Source organism: Hemiscyllium ocellatum, unplaced genomic scaffold (genome assembly GCF_020745735.1).
Source record: "Hemiscyllium ocellatum isolate sHemOce1 unplaced genomic scaffold, sHemOce1.pat.X.cur. scaffold_915_pat_ctg1, whole genome shotgun sequence".
In the NCBI taxonomy this organism is placed as follows: Eukaryota; Metazoa; Chordata; class Chondrichthyes; order Orectolobiformes; family Hemiscylliidae; genus Hemiscyllium; species Hemiscyllium ocellatum.
Genome location: NW_026869306.1, coordinates 77,771 through 92,856, shown reverse-complemented (window position 1 = coordinate 92,856; position 15,086 = coordinate 77,771). Strand labels below are relative to the sequence as shown.

Sequence of the window (15,086 nt, the reverse complement as noted above, 5' to 3'; positions counted from 1 at the left end):
TGCTGTCTGGTGGCTAAAACTGCTGCTTGTGTCCTTGGCAAGTAGTAGCCAGAGTTTATATTCAGACTGACTCTACTTCATGATCTGCGGCCAAATGCTTTCTCTGTAATGCCTTTGTTATCCATTATTGATAACGTTGCCCATTTTTGCCTGGGTTTTCATGAGATTACGAACCACTGAATATTTTTGTTCACCCTGTATCCATGTCTCCCTGGTGTCTAAATCTCTTTTATCTCTGTGTCACAAATCCATCTACCTTATTACAGCAACATTGTCCATTAAAAAAAAACATAATATCCTCTCTTCCACAATTTTCTGTCACAAATCTATTTGCTGATGTACAATTTTAGTTAAACTCTGTCCCATCCTGTTCCTTTCTGCTTCTCTTCAGCCACATTCCCATGTTGTTCCATTGCTTCACCTTTTCCCTTTGGATTTGGAAAGCTCCTTTCACCTGCATCCTCTCTGTCAGTTTAATGCCCTGTCCATAAACCTACCGACATGACTGGCCAGGACACAGGTCCCAGCACAGTTCCAGGGGGACCATCCTAATAGATTTTTTTTTTGTAAATCAGGTCTGGGATGTGGGTGTCTCTTGCTGACCAGCCTTTCTTGCCCAGCCCTAGAAGCCCTTGAGCTGAGTAACTTGCTCGGCCATTTCAGAGGGTCATTGAGAGGCAAACACTTTGCTGTGGGTACGTCGTGCAGACCAGGTCAGGATGGGCAGATGTCCTTCTCTAAAGGACAAGTGTTTGGATTTGTTACACTTCAGTAGTGGTTTCATACTTAATTGTGGATTGTTAATAATTATTTTTAAAATTATTGATTTCAAATGTCTCCTTTTCAGATGGCGGGATTCAATCCTGCCTCCCCTGAATATTAGCTGAGGTTTTGGATATATTCTCTCGCAAAAATACCACTAGGCCATCACTTCACCTGCTCACTGGGTGCTCATCCCTGAGCACTGATACCAGGGCATCATGAAGCTAAACCCATTCTTCCAACATGACTGTGTGATCCTGACATCTTCCAGCAATCTGGGACTATTACTTAATATCGCTCCATTTTACAGATCTCTGTGGGACTCAGTGCCATTCTCCGTGTGTAACCCTCACTGCATCTGTCTAATTTCCCATTCTGTCTATTTCTCTGTCTCCTGTAGTTACTCAGGAAAGTCCTGACTCAATAGCCTTCCCAGCTGCGGGGTGGATTGTCCATCACCACATTGAACGCAGTTGGTCTGCCAGAGAGAGACAAAGGGCAGGGAGATCTGGAGCCTTCAATAAATCCTGTAGTGAGGTAAGGCCCCCCACAGTGCACAGAGCAAAGAGCAATGAGAGGGCTCCAAACATTTGTTAACACAACATGACATAGATACAGTGCTAGAGGGGAGCACAGTGCACACACACCCCAGACTCAATCACCGCCCCAATGTAAGTTCTATATTAAAACTCACTACTCTGCAATACTGTATCTATGGCATGTCTTGTGGTCCAGTGTCTTCAATAATTTTTAATTCCTGTAACAGGTCCTATCGCTGTAACCTCCTCCCTTCCCAATAGTCCCTCCACATATTTGAAATGTATTTGAAAAGCCCTTCATCAGGAACACAGGCAGGGTGCCTGCAGAGTGGGGAGATAAATGAGAGGGGGCAACAATAGGTGAATGGGGTGCAGAAGAAGGTGGTAGGTCAGAGTGGAGGATGGGGGAAGGTAGAAATGAGTACAATGGGTGAATGGGGTTGGGGATGGGGGTGATAGGTCAGAGATGAGGATGGAGTGGATAGGTGGGAAGGGAGATAAGCCAATAGGGCAGGTCATGAGGGCGGTGCTGAGCTGGAAGGCTGGAGGTGGGGTGAGATGGGGGATGGGGAAATGAGGAAACTGGTGAAATCCACATTGATGCCCTGGGGTTGAAGTGTTCCGAGGTGGAAGGTGAGGCGTTCTTCCTCCAGGCGTCAGGTGGTGAGGAAGTGGTGGTGGAGGAAGCCCAGGGCCTGCATGTCCTTGGCAGAGTGGGAGGGGGAGTTGAAATGTTGGGTCACAGGGCGGTGGGGTTGATTGGTGCGGGTGTACCAGAGATGTTCCCTAAAGTGCTCTGCTAGGATGTGTCCAGTCTCCCCAATGTAGAGGAGACCGCATCGGGAGCAACGGACACAATAAATGATATTGGTGGATGTGCAGGTAAAACTTTGATGGATGTGGAAGGCTCCTTTGGGGCCTTGGATAGAGGTGAGGGAGGAAGTGTGGGCACATGTTTTACAGTTCCTGCGGTGGCAGGAGAAGGTGCCAGGAAGGGAGGGTGGGTTTTTGGGCAGCATGGAACTAACCAGGTAGTCACGGAGGGAATGGTATTTGCGGAAAGTGGAGGGGGTGGGGAGGGAAATACATTCCTGGTGGTGGGGTCCGTTTGGAGGTGGCGGAAATGGCGGCAGAGGATTTGGTTTTTGTGAAGGTCGGTACGGTGGAAGGTGAGCACCGGGGCGTTCTGTCCTTGTTACGGTTGGAGGGGTGGGGTTTGAAGGTGGAGGTGCGGGATGTGGACGAGATGCGTTGGAGGGCATCTTTTACCACGTGGGAAGGGAAATTCCGATCCCTAAAGAAGGAGGCTATTTGGTGTGTTCTGTGGTGGAAGTGGCCCACCTGGGAGCAGGTACGGCGGAGGCGGAGGAATTGGGAATAGAGGTTGGGAATTTTGCAGGCGGTAGGATAGGAAGATATGTAATCTAGACATCTGTGGGAGTGGGTAGGTTTGTAAAAAATGTTGGTGTCAAGTCAGTTGTCATAAGGGGATGGAGAGGGCCAGGAAGGGGAGGGAGGTATTGGAGATGGTCCCGGTAAATTTAAGGTCAGGGTGGAATGTGTTGGTGAAGTTGATGAATTGCTCAAACTCCTCGAGGGAGCACGAGGTGGTGCCAATGCAGTCATCAATGTTGCAGAGGAAGACGTTGGGAGTGGTGCCATTGTAACTACGGAAGATGGACTGTTCTACGTAGCCAACAAAGAGACAGGCATAGCTGGGGCCCATGCGGGTGCCCATTGCTACCCCTTTGGTCTGGAGGAAGTGGGAGGATTTGAACGAAACATTGTTAAGGGTGAGGACAAGTTCAGCCAAACGAATGAGAGTGTCGGTGGAAGGGTACTGTTGTGGACGTCGGGAGAGGAAGAAACGGAGGGCTTGGAGGTCCTGGTCATGGTGGATGGAGGTGTAGAGGGATTAGATATTCATTGTGAAGATGAGGCGTTAGGGGCCAAGGAAACGGAAGTGTTGGAGGAGTGGAGGGTGTGGGTGGTTTCTCGAACGAATGTGGGTAGTTCCTGGACTGGGGGATAGGACAATGTCGAGGTAGGAAGACATGAGTTCAGTGGGGCAGGAGCATGCTGAGACAATGGGTCGGCCAGGGTGGTCAGGCTTGTGGATCGTGGGCAGGAGGTAGAACCGGGCAGTGGGGGATCCCGGACAATGAGGTTGGAAGCTGTGGGTGGGAGATCTCCTCCTGAGGTGATGAGGTTCTGTATGCTCTGGGAGATGACGGTTTGGTGATGGGAGGTGGGTCATGGTAGAGGGGGTGGTAGGGGGAGGTATGTTTGAGTTGACATCATGGTTTCAGCGGTGTAGAGGTCAGTGCACCAGACTACCTCTGCACCCCCTTTATCTGCTGGTTTGATGGTGAGGTTGGGATTGGAGCAGAGGGAGTGGAGGGCTGGGCGTTGTGAGGGTGAGAGGTTGGAGTGGGGGAGGGGTAGATAGGTTGAGGCGGTTAATGTGTCGGTGGAAGTTGGAAATGAAGAGATCGAAGGCAGGTAATAGGCCAGCGCGGGGTGTCCAGGTGGATGGAGTGTATTGGAGGCCGGAAAAGGGGTTCTCAGAAAATAGGTGGGAGTGTTCATTGTCAAAATAAGCTTTGAGGCGGAGGCGGTGGGAGAAGTGTTCGATGTCACGGCGTGTATTAAATTAATTGATGTTTGGACGGAGGAGGATAAAGATGAGGCCTTTGCTGAGGACTGATCACTCGTCCTCAGTGAGGGGGAGGTCAGGGGGAATGGTGAAAATTCGGCAGGAGTGGGAGCTGGGACCAGGCGTAGGTGTGGTGCTGGGGGAGGGGACGGTGCCTGTAACTGGAGTGGGTGTGGTGTTAGGGGGGATGGGGATGGAGACATGAGCAGGGGTGGTGTTCCCCTCAGGGTTCTGGGGGCGGGGATGGTGACGGTGGGACCTGGCGGGGTGTCAGCAGAATGCAGGTGAGTGGTGTTGGTGGGGACAGAAGTAGTGGCAAACACGGCAGTGGGGGGGGGGGGGTGTGGAGGTCACTGAGTGTGTGACATCAGCAATGGTGTGAGGGGCGGAAGTGATGTCACTTGTGGTGTATGAGGAATTGTGAGGGGCGGAAATGGCATTTACTTTATTTTAACCAATAATTTCCTGTCACAAATCTATTTGACAATGTTGTATTTTAATTAAACTCAGTCCCTTAATGTTTCTTTCTGTTGGTCTTCATCCACATCTCCATGGTGTTCCAATATTTCAACCTTTCTCTTTGGTCTTGGGAATTTCCATTCACCTGAGACCTGTCCCCCTCCTCATCTGTGTCCATTTACAGCACAGTGCATAATCCTGGTACCAGAGGAGTCTATCCCAATGAAATAGCTCAGTCCTCCCTGAGTGCTCACTGGTCAGAACCACTTCTAATGATACCATTGTGTGATCCTGACACCTTCCAGCACACTGCTGATATCACTCAGTCTCTCTCCATGTGATATCCCTCACTGTGTGGGTCTAATTGCTGCCTCTGTCAGTGTCTCTCGCTCTTGCAGTTACTCCAGATCCTGAGCCAACAGCATTCCCCACTCCAGAGGGAAGCAACTGCACAGGCCATGGATGGAGACTGGGAATTTCCATATCTCCGTGGGACTCAGTGCCATTCTCTATGTTCATTGTGGGACTTCATTGCATTAGTCTAATTTCCTATTCTGTCTATTTCTCTGTCTCCTGTAGGTATTCCTGATGTCCCTGACTCAGCACAATTCCCAATTCCTGTCTCGTCCATCACCACATTGAAGACAGTTGGTCAGCCAGAGAGAGATGGAGAGGGAGATCTGGAGCCTTCAGTAAATCCTGCAGCCGGTAAGATCACTCACAGTAAACAGCACAGGGAGGAGTTCATGGGCTTTAATTCAGAACGTGAGGGCATGATGTAGGAACAATGCTGGGCAAGGAACATGAGAAAATTCTCTGGCTTCATTATCACTATCTTGTCTGTAAATTCATCTGTTCCACACAACCCTCCCTATGTCTGTCAGTTTCCCACTGTCTGTTTCATAGATACCACTTCCCCTATCTCTATCAGCCCCTACAGTCCTGCTTATCGCTGAAAGCTCATCCAACCAGTACAACTCTCCAAGTTTCTGCCTTTGCCTTTAATCCCAGGTTCTGTCACATCTCTCCTTAACTGAAGAAAAATAACTCTTCAGTTCCTGAAGCCATCCCTGTCAGTGTAGTCCTTTCCAGACCTGAAAAACCTCCCTGTCTTTGTGACTTTTTTGAACTCCTACTACCTTCATGATCTCTGTAACCTTCCCGTCACGACAACAAAAAAGCTCTGTACCTTAGTAACCTCCTCCAGCTGTTAGACTCCTCCTTGTCTCTGGGCACAAAGCAGAGTGGCCCTGCTTCTCTCATAAATTAGTCTCTGCATTTCTAATGATGACTATAAACTCTTCCTGTCTCTAAAACACACTCAGTCTCTGTAAACTCTGCTGGTCCCGATTGATGTAATTTCCTTCAGTAACTATAAACCTTTATACCTTTAATCTCCTCCAGACTCGACCACGCAGTTTATTTCTATAACCTCTGAGTGACAGAGTCATAGAGATGTACAGCACGGAAACAGACCCTTCGGTCCAACTCGTCCATGCCAATCAGATATCCCAACCCAATCTAGTCCCACCTGCCAGCACCCGGCCCATATTCCTCCAAACCTTTCCTATTCATATGCCCATCCAAATGCCTCTTAAATGTTGAAATTGTACCATCCTCCACCACATCCTCTGGCAGCTCGTTCCATACACGTACCACCCTCTGCATGAAAAAGCTGCCCCTTAGGTCTCTTTTATATCTTTCCCCTCTCACCCTAAACCTATGCCTTCGATTTCTTGTCTCACTGACCCCATGGAAAAGACTTTGTCTATTTATCCTATCCTATCCATGCCCCTCATAATTTTGTAAACCTCTGTATGGTCACCCCTCAGTCTCCGAAGCTCCTGGGAAAACCAACCCAGCCTGTTCAGCCACTCCCTGTAGCTCAAATCCCCCAACCCTGGCAACATCCTTGTAAATCTTTTCTGAACCATTTCAAGATTCACAACAATTCTTCCGATAGGAAGGAGACCGGAATTGCACAAAATATTCCAACAGTGCCCTAACCAATGTTCTGTACAGCCGCAACCTGACCTTCCATCTCCTGTACTGAATACTCTGAGCAATAAAGGAAAGCATACCAAATGCCACCTTCACTATCCTATCTACCTGCGACTCTACTTTCAAAGAGCTATGAACCTGCACTCCAACTTCTCTTTGGTCAGCAACACTCCCTAGGACCTTACCATTACGTGGATAAGTCCTGCTAAAGCTTGCTTTCCCAAAATGCAGCACATCGCATTTATCTGAATGAAACTCCATCTGCCAGTTAGCCCATTGTCCCATCTGGTCCAGATCCTGTTGTAACCCTCTTCGCTGTCCACTACACCTCCAATTTTGGTGTCATCTGTAAACTTACTAACTGTACCTCTTATGTTTGCATCTAAATCATTTATGTAAATTACAAACAGTAGAGGGCCCAGCACTGATCCTTGTGGCACTGCTCTGATCAAAGGCCTCCGGTCTGAAAAACAACCCTCCATCACCACCATCTGTCTTCTACCTTTGAGCCAGTTCTGTATCCAAATGGCTAGTTCTCCCTGTATTCCATGAGTTCTAACCTTGCTAATCAGTCTCCCATAGGGAACCTTGTCGAATAGCTCACTGAAGTCCATATGGATCACATCTATCACTCTGCCCTCCTCAATATTCTTTGTTACTTCTTCAAAAAACTCAATCAAGTTTATGAGACATGATTTCCCACGCACAAAGCCATGTCGACTATTCCTAATCAGTCCTTGCCTTTCCAAATACATGTGCATCTTGTCCGTCAGGATTCCCTCCAACAACTTGCCCACCACTGAGTTCAGGCTCACCGGTCTATAGTTCCCTGGCTTGTCTTTACCACCCTTCTTAAACAGTGGCACCACGTTTGCCAACCTCCAGTCTTCTGACACCTCACCTGTGACTATCGATGGTACAAATATCTCAGCAAGAGGCCCAGCAATCACTTCTCTAGCTTCCCACAGAGTTCTCGGGGACACCTGGTCAGTTCCTGGGGGTTTATTCACCTTTAACCGTTTGAAGACATCCAGCACTTCCCTCTCTGTAATCTGGACATTTTGCAAGATGTCACCATCTATTTCCCTACAGTCTATATCTTCCATATCCTTTTCCACAGTAAATACTGGTGCAAAATATTCATTTAATATCTCCCCCATTTTCTGCGGCTCCACACAAGGGCCACCTTGCTGATCTTTGTGGGGCCCTATTCTCTCCCTAGTTACCCTTTTTTCCTTAATATATTTGTAAAAACTCTTTGCATTCTCCTTATTTCTATTTGTCAGCCCTATCTCATGTATGCGTTTTGCCCTCCTGATTTCCCTCTTAAGTATACTCCTACTTCCTTTATACTCTTCTAAGGATTCCCCCGATCGATCCTGTCTATGCCTGACATATGCTTCCTTCCTTTTCTGAACCAAACGCTCAATTCTTTAGTCATCCAGAATTCCCTATAACTACCAGCCTTCCCTTTCACCCTGACAGGAATATACTTTCTCTGGACTCTTGTTATCTCATTTCTGAAGGCTTCCCATTTTCCAGCCGTCCCTTTAGCTGCGAACATCTGCCTCCAATCAGCTTTCAAAAGTCCTTGCCTAATACCGTCAAAATTGGCCTTTCTCCAATTTAGAACATCAACTTTTAGATCTGGTCTATCCTTTTCCATCACTATTTTAAAACAATTAGAATTATGATCGCCGGCCCCAAAGTGCTCCCCCACTGACACCTCAGTCACCTGTCCTGCCTTATTTCCTAAGAGTAGGTCAAGTTTTGCACCTTCTCTAGTAGGTACATCCACATACTGAATCAGAAAATTGTCTTGTACACACGTAAGAAATTCCTCTCCATCTAAACCTTTAACACTATGGTAGTCCCAGTCAATGTTTGGAAAGTTAAAATCACCTACCGTAACTACCCTATTATTCTTACAGATAGCTGAGATCGCCTTACAAGTTTGTTTCTCAATTTCCCTCTGGCTATTGGGGGGTCTATAATACAATTCCAATAAGGCAATCAACCCTTTCGTATTTCTCAGTTCCACCCAAATAACTTCCCTGGATGTATTTCTGGTAATATCCTCCCTCAGCACAGCTGTAATGCTACCCCTTATCAAAAATGCCATTCCCCCTTCTCTCTTGCCTCCCTTTCTATCCCTACTGTAGCATTTGTATCCTGGAACATTAAGCTGCCAGTCCTGCCCATCCCTGAGTCATGTTTCTGTAATTGCTATGAGATCCCAGTCCCATGTTCCTAACCATGTCCTGCGTTCATCTGCCTTCCCTGTTAGGCCCCTTGCATTGAAATAAATGCAGTTTAATTTATTAGTCCTACCTTGTCCCTGCCTGCCCTGACTGTTTGACTCACTTCTGTTCTCAACTCAAAGCCTCTATTACCTGTTGAACCTGTAAGCTCCCTTTTTCAGTTTGTTAAACACGAACTCCCATAACCCTTTCTACTGCCAGTCTGAAACCAAACAGTGTTGGCCTGATAGTATGTCGGGAGCTAAAATATGTTTGAAAGGATATGTCAATAAACAATAACTGGGCCCTTAGAAACACATTTAATAAAAAGAGAATGTTGCTTTGAGCCTGTAGGATTGTATTTTTATTGGTGTGAGTATAAATGGCAGAATAGATACGGGTGTAGGGGTAGTTGTACTGAGGATACGATTTATTTGAATTTTCAGAAGCCTTTACACAAGTTTCAATAAGGGCTAAAGAGTAACTTGGTAGAAAATCGGGCCCCTTAACTATCAGGAGGTGGGTGAGATATTAGACAAAATAGTGTTGTCAGGAGTTACTGTGGAGAAAGACATGGAAGCTCGGGAACTTGGGGAAATAAATAGTGATGTCTTGGAAAGAATCCTCAACAGAGAAGAAAAAGTGCTGGAATCTTAAAACAAATAAAGGTTAATTAATCCTCAGTAGCTCATTAGGTCTATCCTTGAATATTCATGGGAAGCTAGGGAAGAGATTGCGGTGTCCCTAACAGAGATAGTTATATTATCAACAGACACAATGAGTTACCGGAAGAGTGGAGGGCGGCTAATGCTATTCCATCACTTTAGGTCTGCAGGGAAAAGCCAGGAAATCTCAGTCCAGTGAGCCAGTGCTGGGTAAGTTGTTGGAGGAGATTCTGAGAGAATGGAGCTACATATATTTGGAAAGGCAAGGGCTGATTCGAGATATTCAGCATGCCTTTGTGAGTGGAAAACCGTGTTTCCCAAACCGGATTGACTCTTCGAGGAGGTGGCCAAGACATAGATGAAGGCAGAGCAGTCAGCGTTGTCTACATGGACTTCAGCAAAGCATTTAACAAGGTTCCAAGTTCATCTAGTCAAGAGGAAGAAGGAAGCTGACTTAAGGTTGAGGAACCAAAGATCAGCAGCAGGGCTCTAGAGAGTTACATGGGGCAGCACAATGACTCAGTGGTTAGCACTGCTGCCTCACAGCACCAGGGACGTGATTACAATTCCAGGCCCAGGCGACTGTATGTGTGGAGTTTGCTCATTCTCACCATGTCTGTGTGGATTTCCATTAGGTGCTCCGGTTTCCACCCACAGCCCAAAGATGAGCAGGTTAGGTGAATCAGCCATGCGTTGTTCAAGAAAGGGAATAGAGATAATCCTGGGAATCACAGACCTGTCAGTCTTCTGTCTGTGATGTGCAGATTATTGGAGACTCTGAGATACAGGATTTATGATTCCTTGGAAAACCATAGTTTGATTAGAGAAAGTCATCATGGCTTTGTTAGGGACAGGTCATGACTCAGAAATCTTATTGAATTTTTTGAGAATGTGACAAAATGCATTTATGGCTCATTGAGAAAGCACAGAACATGGGATACATGGAAACCTGTCTGTCTGGATACAGAATTCCTGGCCCATAGAAGACAGAGGGTGATGCATTCAGCCTGGAGCTCGGTGACCACTGGTTTTCTGCACGGAGAGGTTACAGGACCTCTGCTTTTGGTGATTTTATGAATGACTTGGATTTGAGAGTGGAAGAGTGGGTTAGTAAGTTTCCCAATGACATGAAGGTTGGTGGAGTGGTGAATAGTGTGGATGTCTTCTGGAGGTTGCAATGGGACATTGACAGGATGTAGAGCTGGGCTGAGAAGTGGCAGATAAAGTCAAATCTGGAAAAGTGTGAAGTGATGCATTTTGGAAGGTGAGACTTGAATGCAGAATACAGGGAAAAGGCAGAATACTGGATAGTGTGGAGCAACAGATGGATCTTGCATTTCATGACCAGAGATCCATCAAATTTGCCACCAAGCTGATAGTGTTGTTCAGAAAGAATATGTTGTATTGGCTTTCATTAGCTGGGGGATTGAGTTTTAAAGCCATGAGGTTATGCTGCAGCTCTATACAGCCCTGTTTAGATCCCAATTAGAATATTGTGTTCAGTTTTGATCCCTTCATTACAGGAAGGACTTGGAAGCTTTAGAGAGGGTAAAGAGGAGATTTACCAGAATGCTGCCTGTACTGGAGGGCATGTCTTATGAAGAAAGGTTGAGGGAGCTAAGGCTTTTCTCATTGGAGTGAAGAAGAGTGTGGTGTGATTTGGTAGAAGTGAACAAGGTGGTGTGAGGCAAAGAGAGAGTGAACAGTGAGAGACCTCTTTATCCCATGGCATACATGGTACCAGGGGGCATGATTGTAAGGTGATTGGAGGATGGGTAAGGGGAGATTTCAGATGTAGGTCCTTTACACAGAGAGTGGTGGGTGGGTGGAGCAGGACATTTTAACAGACTCTTGGATAGGCACATGGATGGGAGCAAAATGAAGGGTATGTCAGTTAGTTTGATCTTACAGTCGGGTAAAAGATGGGCATGGCATCATGGCCGAAAGGTCTTGTGCTGTACTGTTCTGTGTTCTACGATCCGTCTGGGAAATGGGTAATAAGCTCAGATCAATGTAAAAGGATATGGCATTCAGGAGGAGCTAGTCAACTGGATACAAAATTGGCTTGATGGTAGGAGACAGAGGGTGATGGGAGACATGTTGTGTTTCTGACTGGAGGCATGTGACCAGCGGTGTAGTGGGTCCCCTGTTGTTTGTCATTTGGGTAAATGGTTTGGATGGGAATATTGGTTTTGTGGTAAGTACATTTTTTGAGTGACACTGAAATTGTTGGTAAAGTGGACAGTGAAGAAATTTATCCAAGATACAACAGGATGAACAGTACTGCTGGGATAGTGGGCTGAAGAATAGCAGATGGAGTTTAATTAGATAAATGTGAAGTGTTCCATTTTGGTGAAACAAACCAGGGTGGGACTTGTACAGTTAATGTTCGGGCCCTGGGTGGTGTTGTCAGTCAGAGACCCAGGGATGCAGGTAGATAGCTCTTTGTAAGTGGTGTCACAGGTAGACAGGCTGGTGAAGCAGGCGTTTGGGATGGTTACCTTCTTTGAGCAGAGCAATAAGAGGAGGTGTTGGGATGTCATGTTGTGGCTGTACATAAAAGCATTGTTGACCAGTAGGAAGTACTCATCTGGTTCACTTACATCCTTTAGAGAAGAACATCTGACATTCTAACCTGGTCTGGCCTGCACGGGACACCAGACCCACAGCAATATGGCTGACTCTGTGCTATACTCTGGGTAATTAGCAGTGGGGCAAAGAATGCTGGTCCAGGCAGTGACACCCACATCCCATGAATGAATAAATAAAAATACATATGTCCCTCCCTCCCTCTGCAAACCCCTCCCACCTGCAGCAATCTGTACTGGCTTTGTAACACCGTTCAGACCCTGACCACTCTCTGTAACACTCTCAGCACCTTCAGCTCTCCCGGTTCCTGTTGTGACATAAAACCTTGACAATTATTCCCTCTTCCATCTGACCTCCTCCTGCGAGCAGACCCTTTGCAATCCCTTTAAAACTTACTCCTAAAACATCCTCTCACTTCAGGATTTTAAGTACTTTTTGGTGATCCTCTAAGCCCGATAATCTAATATGATCCTTTTTACTTGAGTGAGGGACCGATGGGGATTTCTTGCTGAGGATTTGTCTGTTTCAATGGAATGTCCTTTTGTTGAGTGTTTTACACTGCTCCTTTAAATGGTTTCCAATGCTCATTTACAGGCACATATTTCAGTCTGTTTAGCCTATTTACCTTGGTCAGTTCTCCTCTCAAACTCATGTCATTGGTTATTTTTGTTTCTAGTTGTAGCTTGTCCTTTCTGTGATTCACTTTAAAACTTTTATATTTCTTTAAACTGCACTTTATCACAATTTCGCAGAGCATCTCTCCAGGTGACATTACTCATTCACGAAGTTTCATCACACAACGGTCGCTCTGAGATAGCTATGTCCCTCGCCAGTTGCACAATTTGTTATTCAAAGAAACAGTGAAAACTAATTCTCTGAACTCCTCTTCCAATATCACTGTTGTCAGTGTGACTGTCCCAGATTATGGGAATATTGAAGTTTCCCAAAATTATCACAATGTGTTTGTTAAAAAATTCCAATGAGTTCCTGTGTAATGCAGTGATGAACAATGGAATGCTGTTCAGTGGCTAAAACTGTTCTGCTGCATGTGTCCTCGGCAAGTAGTAGCCAGAATTTACATTCAGACTGACTCTACTTCATGATCTGAGACCAAATGCTTTCTCTGTAATGCCTTTCTTACCCATTATTGTTAGTGTTGTCCATTTTGCCTGAGTTTCCGCAAGGTTGTGATCCATTGAATATTTATGTCCACCTTTTGTTCACCCTGTAACCATATCTCTCTGGTGTCTAAACCTTTTTTTTATCTCAGTGTCACTAATCCATCTGCCTTATTGATAAGACTTCGTCCATTCAAAAATGAAATAATTTATTCTTTCCCACAATTTCCTGTCACAAACCTATTCACTGATGTACAGTTTTAGTTAATCGCTGTCCCTTCCTGGTCCTTCCTGCTTGCCTTCAGTCACATTCCCATGTTGTTCCGATGCTTCACCTTTTCTCTTCGGATTTGGAAAATTCCTTTCATCTGGATCCTGTCCCAGCATCCTCTCTGTCAGTTTAAAGCCCTGTCCATAAACCTACTGACATGATCGGCCAGGACCCTGGTCACTGGGCCCACCACGATACCAGTGGGACCATTCTATTAGATTTTTTTTATAAATCAGGTAGGGGATGTGGGTGTCTCTGACTGACCAGCCTTTATTACCTATCCCTACCTGCCCATGAGCTGAGTAGCTTGCTCGGCCATTTCAGAGGGTAATTGAGAGGCAAACACTTTGCTGTGGGTATGTCGTGTAGACCAAGTGAGGATGATCAGATCTCGTTGTCGAAAGGCCAAGTGCACGCCACGGTGGCTCAGTGATTAGCACTCCTGCCTCACAGCACCAGGGTCCCAGGTTCGATTCCAGCCCCAGGCGACTGTGTGGAGTTTGCACATTCTCCCTGTGTCTGCGTGAAATGCCTCCGGATGCTCCGGTTTCCTCCCACAGTCCAAAGCCGTGCAGGTCAGGCGAATTAGCCATGCTAAATTGCCCATAATGTTAGGTGCATTTGGTCGAGAGAGAAGGGTCTGAGTGGGTTACTCTTTGGAGGGATGGTGTGGACTGGTTGGGTCGAAAGGCCTGTTTCCACACTGTACAAAGTCTAATCTAAGGGATTGTAATTTTTGTACATCAGCAATGGTTTCATATTTGTTTATGGATTGTTAATTGCTATTTTTAAAATTATTGATTTTAAATTCCACCATATCTTATGATGGGATTCAAACCTGCCTCCCCTGAGCACTGGCTGAGGTTTTGGACAAATGCGCTAACAATAATGTTACTAGGCCATCGCTTCACCTGCTCACTGGTTGCTCATCCCTGAGCACTGATACATGAAGCTAAACCCATTCTTCCAACATGATTGTGTGATCCTGAAGTCTTCCAGCACTCCGGTGATATCACTTAGTCTCTCTCCATGTGGTATCCCTCACTGTGTGGGTCTAATTGCTGCCTCTGTCAGTGTCTCTCGCTCTTGCAGCTACTCCAGATCCTGAGCTAACAGAATTCTCCACTCCAGAGAGACGCAACAGCACAGGCCAGGGATGGAGCTTGGGATTTTCCAGATATCTGTGGGGATCATTTCCATTCTCCTTGTGTAACCCTCACTGAATCAGTCTAATTTTCCATTCTGTCTATTTCTCTGTCTCCTGTAGGTACTCAGGAAGTTCCTGACTCAATAGACTTCCCAACTGCTGTGTGTCTCATCCATCACCTCATTGAAGATGGTTGGTCAGCCAGAGAGACAAAGGGCAGGGAGATCTGGAGCCTTCAATAAATCCTGCAGTGAGGTAAGATCACTCACAGTGCACAGAGCAGGGAGCAATGGGAGGGCTGCAAACATCGGCTAACAATACATGATATAGATACAGTGCTGGGTGGGGAGCACAGTATAGACACACCCCATGCTCAATCACCACATCTACTTTAACTTATGTTGCACTGAGACAGCATCGGGAGTTCAGAGTTATCAGTCCAGGCCTGTGCTGTCTTAGTGAGCATCAGGACAACAGAGGGGAAAGCAGGCCTCCCACGAGAGGGTGTGAATGCTGCCTGGGATCTTTCTGTTCTGTGTTCTCCCTCCAACACTGTATTAAGACTCACTACTCTGCAACACTGTATCTGTGGCATGGCTTGTGCACCAGTGTCTTCAGTCATTTTTAACTCCTATAACA

General features: G+C 46.3%; 1 long non-coding RNA gene across 1 annotated transcript; it reads left to right on the top strand.

Annotated features, from left to right (window-relative positions):
- Nucleotides 1–1,241: 1,241 nt before the first annotated feature.
- Nucleotides 1,242–14,672, top strand: LOC132814781 (uncharacterized). Its single transcript, XR_009644492.1, has 3 exons — nucleotides 1,242–1,299; nucleotides 4,996–5,124; nucleotides 14,568–14,672. It is a non-coding gene; the product is annotated as an uncharacterized LOC132814781 (long non-coding RNA).
- The last annotated feature ends 414 nt before the right edge of the window (nucleotides 14,673–15,086 follow it).